The sequence below is a fragment of the Ananas comosus genome, linkage group 22 (assembly GCF_001540865.1).
Source record: "Ananas comosus cultivar F153 linkage group 22, ASM154086v1, whole genome shotgun sequence".
Taxonomy (NCBI): domain Eukaryota; kingdom Viridiplantae; phylum Streptophyta; class Magnoliopsida; order Poales; family Bromeliaceae; genus Ananas; species Ananas comosus.
The window spans coordinates 6,552,633-6,560,370 of NC_033642.1; the positions used below are offsets into that span (position 1 = coordinate 6,552,633).

The 7,738-nt window shown below is 38.3% G+C and overlaps 1 pseudogene; it reads left to right on the plus strand.

Annotated features, from left to right (window-relative positions):
* Positions 354-7,738, plus strand: LOC109727487 (annotated as a pseudogene).

Below are 7,738 nucleotides of genomic sequence, written 5' to 3' on the forward strand. Positions count from 1 at the left end.
CGAAATGGATAATAAAAAGAGAAAATTGAATCACAGAGTACTAACTTGATACACTTGAAACCACAGGATACTAAAGTGAGAAAGTGCGAAACCACATGGTAATAATTTGATACACTTGAAATCACATGGCACTAAAATGAGAAAGTGCGAAACCACACGAGGGTATTTGAAGTTTCCCCCAACAATTATTACTAAGGTTTAAGGTGCCAAATGTCAAGCACGTCAAAGTTGAAGGACCAAACCGAAAGTCCAATTCTGTCTGTCCCCAAACAAACCAAAAAAAAAAAAAAAAATCTTCATTACCGGTCCAGCTCCCTCGTGCTCTTGTCTTTCAACGCCATCTCTCTCTCTCCCTTTTCATAACCCCCCTTCCCTCTTCCTTCCCCTCATCAGCAAACCAACCCCCCACCCCAAAAAATTAAAAAAAAAAAAAAAAAAATCCATAATTGAAATTAAATAATTTTTTTTTAAAAAAAAATCCGGTATGCCGACGGCGTGGCTGCCGACGCTGCCGGTGCCCGGCAGCTGGAAGAAGTCGAACATTCTGGCCATCGCTTTCGTCGCGGCTCTCTGCTCCGCCTCTTACCTCCTCGCCGTCTTCCTCCACTCCCCCTCCCCTCTCCCCTTCTCTTCCCCTTCCTCCTCTTCCTCTCCTTCTTCTTCTTGTAACCCTAACCCCGCTACCTCCACCCTCGTCTCCTCCTCCTCCTTCTCCTCCTCCTCCTCCAACACCACCACCCTCGACTTCTCCCTCCACCACTCCGCCCCCGATCCCGATCTCAATTCCGATATCAATTCCGATTCCGATTCACCGCGTGTTCGTCAATTCCCCTCCTGCGACGCCAAGTTGTCGGAGCACACCCCGTGCGAGGGGCAGCGCTTCTCCCTGCAGTTCCCGCGCGAGCGGCTCGAGTACCGGGAGCGGCACTGCCCGCCGCGGCCGGAGAAGAAGCTGCGGTGCCTGATCCCGGCGCCCCGCGGGTACCGGACGCCTTTCCGGTGGCCGGAGAGCCGCGACGTGGCGTGGTTCGCCAACGCGCCGCACACGGAGCTGGTGGAGGAGAAGGGCGGCCAGAACTGGATCCGCGCCGAGGGGGAGGTGCTCCGCTTCCCCGGTGGCGGCACCATGTTCTCCTCCGGCGCTGACCGCTACATCGACGACATCGCCAGGGCCGCCGTCCCCATCGCCGATGGCTCCGTCAGGACCGCCCTCGATACCGGCTGCGGGGTAAGCCCCTTATTTCGTATACTTTAACATGGTATCAGAGCAAAGCAAGATTATAAATATAAGAGCGAGTCCGACTAGTATATATCCTCTATCAATAGCACCAAACACTCTGTGTTATCAAATTTTTTAATTACTTTTACTTATTAGATTGTACTATTAAACCAACCACTCACTCAATTCTAGAAGATTACACACATCGATAATTTAATAGCACTAATAGCATTCTAGTCGAGTTTTATAAAAGCAGTATTTCATTTACGTCTTAAAATAAATATAAATTTTACGCCTTATTATTTAAGGTTCCTTCCATCACAGCAGTTTTATTATATTTTTTTTTCTAATAAAAAAATTAAATAAATTTTTAGACAAGTGTACTCCAATTTTTTTTTTATATAGACAGGTAATATTTTTTCTTTAGATAATTTTTTTTTTTTTATTCTTGATATATGATATTTTTACTTTATTTATTGCTTATTTTTGGGTTGCTTATGTTGGATCGAATATGAAATCTGCAAAGTAACGGTTAAATATTGTCATAAGACATAGGATAGAAGTGTCTAAAGATCGGAGAGAGAACGCATCACGGAGTTGGAGTTGGAGTACCTGCACACCTCCGAAATGCATAATATTTTTATTCTTTAATTAAATTTTTTAAATTTTTTAATATTCTTAATTCAAACTTTTTCATCAGTTGAGTCAAATTTTTTTTAGCAATAGTACTCTTATATCTAAAAGTGGTCGTATATATTACATCCTCATCATCTAAGGGCCAACTCTTTTTGGGCTTCTTAATTTTTTTACATTTATCTTATCACTTCTTATTTCTTTTAGTATCAAATTTTTAAAAATTTGTGTAAATCTTGAATGGTGAGAGTATAAGATATGCACCAGAAAGTTTAATGAACAAGTAGCATTTCTTTTTTCTAAAAAAAGTTTAATGACTTTATTAGTTAATAGTAGTTGAATATTCTAATTTTATTTACTCGAAAGTGATCAAAACAATTAAATCTGATAAAATTATTCACAAATTTGATTAAAAATTCTCAATTTTGAAAAATCTAATGTGCTAAATTTTGAAAAACCAAATATTTTGAGGGAATATCAATTTAAAAGATTAAAGTTGAAGGAATGGCCTATAGGTGTATGACGGTGTTTACATACGTTTTCAGCTCCATAATATTCGGATGCTTTCAAATGCCAAAACTAGTGCGTATGATATAGTAATTTTCAATTAATTAGTTTGTGCACGAACTTTAAAAATGTCATATATATTTATCAGTACATCTACAATATAACATAAAAGTATTTTTTGCTCGTATGTATATATATATATTACAATCAACTGCATGTAAAGACAGTAGTTTGGGAGATACATAATTTTACATTAAAAAAAATTTTAAAAAAAAAGCATTTTGGAGAAACCATTTTACCAAATTATGACCATTTAAGTAAATTAAGAATATTTTAATTATTCATCAGAGAGTAGGTATCAAAGGAAATTAAGTTGGTGTTATAGATCTTTGACCAACGTGCCTTTCATTTGTCTCGATCCAATGGCCAAAAAGCTAAATTTTTTAGCTGGTTTTCCTGATTTTAATTCATTACTTAGATCCCATAATATTTAACAGAAAAATGTAAATTCAGTTTTGCTTTGAAAATAGGCCAACAATGTGCTCATTCTACTAGTTATATTATCGCATTTGGCTATTCTTTCCAGCTAATTATGGTGCGACAACTCTCGGTTCCTCATAAGTAGTTCCTATATGTTGTTAGCACATCAACAGTATATCAGGATAACATTCTAAAGCAATAGTAACACTCGATTTTGGAAATGATACATAACTTCCTTTCGAATCACGCCTATGTAGCTCATATTAGCAAAAGTGCAAGTTACATCTAAGATTTGGTGGGATTTAGATCAAGATTTCGGCATTCAGTTGCTTATGTAAATCTTGTTTAGATTCCACAACTACACATGCGTGCTAGGTTTATTTTTTTCTGCAAATAGCTGGCAATGCGATAAACTAATAGCAAGTCAACATAGATTCACATGAGACCTTATTTAATGCTTACCTAGATTCACATGAGATGTAACCTTATTTAATGCTTAACTTTCATTGTAGATGCAACTTTTGATATGCAAATACTAAATCCTGCAAAAACAGTGTTCCTCTTTGGGGTGTAGGATAAATATTTTCTGAATAGATGAGATACATTAAATGTGATTACATTTTGTCAAGAAATAGTAAACAAATTGAACAAATCCATAGGCCACTATCAACGTCAGCTCTCTTAATAACTTTGTCCTTAAAAAAGGAGTGAAATTGCATGGACTACACATTTTTCTACTATATTTTCTTAATGTTTTTATATAAGTTCTCTGATTTTTTATATGTCACCAATGTGTGATTTATTTCTTATTAAACTCCTGAGGAACGACCATTACAGTGAGAAACTTTTCCAGTTTGACCAAATAAAATATTTTACTTTAAAAGAGTTACATTGCATTATTTGAACTTCTGATAAAGTATCATTGAGGCTACCTACTTCAGTTTACTGTAACTAAGGTGCAAACCTTGAATCCTTGTTTTAATTAGGTTCATTTTTCAAACTCTATTTTTTGAACTCCATTTGATTTCACATGAAGGGATGATGTAACAGTTGATTCAATTGCCAAAGAGTTAATTAACTATCCAGTCATTAAGCTATTTTAAGATTATCACAATTCAACAATTATATCATCTCTAGCATGTAATTTGGCAGCTAGTAGCTAATTCAGCAAGCAAGTTGTCTCCAAGAGATGAACCAGAAGCCACTGTGTCTCTATACAAGATGATGTATTAACTGATTCAATTCTGAAACCATCCTTTTGTTTCAGCACTTGAAGAATTAAAGGAAACCAAACTTTGCATTCTATTTTAAGACTTTAGTATTCTCTTTTGCAAAGTGATGAACAGCTAAGATTGACCCTACAGATTTAGCTTAACTGTGTATATCTAAGTAATGGTGCTGTTACAAAGGTGGCGAGCTGGGGTGCGTATCTGCTGTCACGGAAGGTGCTGACAATGTCGTTTGCGCCCAAGGACACACACGAGGCACAGGTGCAGTTCGCCCTAGAGCGAGGCGTACCCGCCATGCTCGGTATCCTCGCCACCAAGCGGCTCCCTTACCCCGCCTGAGCCTTCGACATGGCCCACTGCTCCCGTTGCCTCATTCCCTGGCACCTCTACGGTACTACTGCTACTATTGTCTCTCTTTGAAATAACCATTTGTCTCTCGAAACTGGTCACATCTGGTCTCGGGATACTTTGATAAGCACAATATATGGACATGAATTAAATGGGAGGAAATTGAATGAGAATTTGTCGTGTTTTTAATGTTTAATATTCAACTCTCTCCTTTTTCGTTAAGATCTCCTTTATATCTTCGTGTAAGTCCTTCTTGTACGGATAGTTTCTTATTATAGAACTGGCAAAAGTCCAATCAAAATAGTCTAATGGGCTTAGCTAAGGGGAGAGATTTACCACTCCTTAAATAGAAAGAAAAGTAAATTGTGACGCCAATTGTCATAAGGATATCAAATCGCGGTGAATAGAGTAAATGACCAGTCCGTGGTTGGAACTTCAATCTTTAATTTCTTAGTAGAGCACTTCTCTGAATCAAACTTGAAAAAATATTTTTGTCTTGCAATGGAAACTTATTAATAATATGATTTTCTTAAGTAACCAGTACTACTGGAATAGTTGGTTGGTATCCTCCTCTTCAGGCAATAGGTTCTGAGTTCAAATACCTCATGCTTGAGAAGAGTGTGTGCATGTAGCTATAAGCATTCTTTAAAAAATAAAATAAAAATGAATAAATCATCTTTTCTGTTTTAAGTTTTACAGTGTTCTTGATTGAACCTGCCTACTTAGTATGTCACAATACAAAAAGACTTTCTTTGTTGCAGCAATTAAAGAAATAAAGATTCAAAATGAAGATTTTGCTTTTCTGACATAATGACTGCATGCTACTATGTATGCTGCAAGCACAGACGGGCAGTACATTATCGAGATCGACCGGATTCTGCGTCCGGGCGGCTACTGGATCCTGTCGGGGCCGCCAATCAACTGGAAGCGGCATCTCAAGGGGTGGAAGAGGCCAGCAGAGGAGCTGAGCGCAGAGCAGGCGGCCATCGAGGCGACTGCACGGAACCTATGCTGGACAAAGCTGGTGGAGAGGGGGGACATTGCAATCTGGCAGAAGCCCATCAACCATTTCAGCTGCAAAGCCAACAGAGAGGGCCTTGCAAGTTCCCTCCAATTCTGTTCTAATCAAGACCCAGATGCTGCTTGGTATGTTTTCAAGTTTGGTCTGCATAACAACTAAATTCTCTTACTCTATTGATTTGAAAAAGTTGCCATGTTAGCACCGTCATTAGAATTAACGTTGCTAGAATTGAAACTCCGACGATGTAGTAGACATTGGGGCAAAATTAAGAATTAATTATAGAATTAAGGCTTTATTTTAGAGTGACATTGAGAATGTAAGTCAACTTTACATACAGATATACATATACTATCAAAAAAAGAAAAAGAATAGGGATGTGCTCTGATATTTTTCTTTGTTTAACTCCTTTGTTGTTTCTAGTGCACTTCTAGATCGTAATAATGGAAATTCAACTTTAGATTATGTCTTACATGGAAAATAAATGTCCTTCCAATTGTACTAGCAGAAAAAGGTACGAAATTACATTACTGACAAATATTTTTTAAACAATTTTGCTCATTAAGGTACACAAAGATGGATACTTGCATCACTCCCCTACCTGAGGTGGCCGCACCTGGAGAGGTTGCTGGAGGAGAGCTGAAGAGATGGCCAGAGAGACTGACGGCATTGCCGCCGAGGATAAGCAGCGGAACTTTAGAAGGCATCACACCAGAAGTCTTCTTCAAAGATTCCGAGCTGTGGCGGAAAAGAGTTGAACACTACAAGGCGAATAGCCGCCAGTTGGCAGAGCCAAGACGGTACCGGAATCTGCTTGACATGAACTCCGGCCTTGGTGGGTTCGCAGCAGCCCTCGTTGACGATCCGGTGTGGGTCATGAACATCGTCCCAACAGTCGCAAAGGTTAACACTCTCGGGGTGATCTACGAGCGGGGGCTCATCGGAACTTACCAAGATTGGTGAGTCTTAGCAGTCTCAAGATCTTATAGGCATATAGTGATAACTTTTTCACTGTAAAATGTATATATTGATATATTGGTTTTGATTGATGTGATAATTTAAAGAGTTTTCAACTTGTAGATGGTGAGTGTTTAATTGTTGCATTGCAGGTGTGAGGCCATGTCAACATATCCCAGGACATATGATCTACTTCATGCCGATTCTCTGTTCAGCCTCTACAAAGACAGGTACTGTATATTGTCCTTGCTTTCTCATTCTTTTCTTTTATTATTATTATTATCATTATTATTATTTTTACTTCCATGTGCTTCATTGATCCGAAGTGCTTTTCTATTCTAGAAGTATTTATCAATAGTTTTCATTTGCTCTTTTTAAGAGTGAGAGAAAGCTAATGACTGGGGGATTGGCAGATACCTATCTACACATTATAATTTGTAACCAAATTTAAAGAAAAAAATAAAAACAGGAGATAAGGTCCACTAAACTGCTTCCGCAAAAAGTCGATTCGATAAGGAATTTAGCTCTTAAAAAATGATTATAATTGGTATAGGTTTTTTGAAATGCACTTTTTAAACAACTCCAACTAGCTAAACATTACAATAAAGTGCCTAAATAGCATGACTTAGATAAGCAGAATGTGTGGCTTACGAAGCGAAAAATTTATTGAGCTTACCGTCACCGTGGAAAGTCAGAAAGAGCTTTTGGACCCAAAAGAGAAAAACCTCAGATTCCAATAAAACTTTGGTTTTAGCTCCTCAGCAAAGAAGCTCTAGTCAGGCCAAAGAGGCACTAAACCTTTAGTCTTCATGTAGGTATCTATGCTAACATGCTACATATGGAACAATTTGTTTGTCAGATGTGAGATGGAGGATATCCTGCTAGAGATGGATAGGATTCTAAGACCGGAAGGCACGGTGATCATCCGCGACGACATCGACGTTCTGGTGAAGATTAAGGGCGTCACTGATGGCATGAGATGGAATAGCCGGATTGTCGACCACGAAGACGGGCCGTTCCAACGGGAGAAGCTTCTCGTTGCCATGAAGGCCTACTGGACAGCCTGAGGCAAATGTCCTTAGGAAAAGAAAGAAGAAGATAAATTAGAAAGCAGTGGAAAGAGCATACAGTTGTCATATTCATTCAAGGGATCTCTTATAGTAGTGTACATTAATTGTTTCATTGGTGTACAATTCTTTCACTCATTATATTTGTTGTGTAAAAGAAGAGAGAAAGATTGGTTTTGTGGGCTATATATGTTGAACAGATTTTGTAGATTCCTTTTTGTAACTATTTTGTACTTGGTACAGTAATGAATCTGCACCACTTGAATTGTTATTTTACATA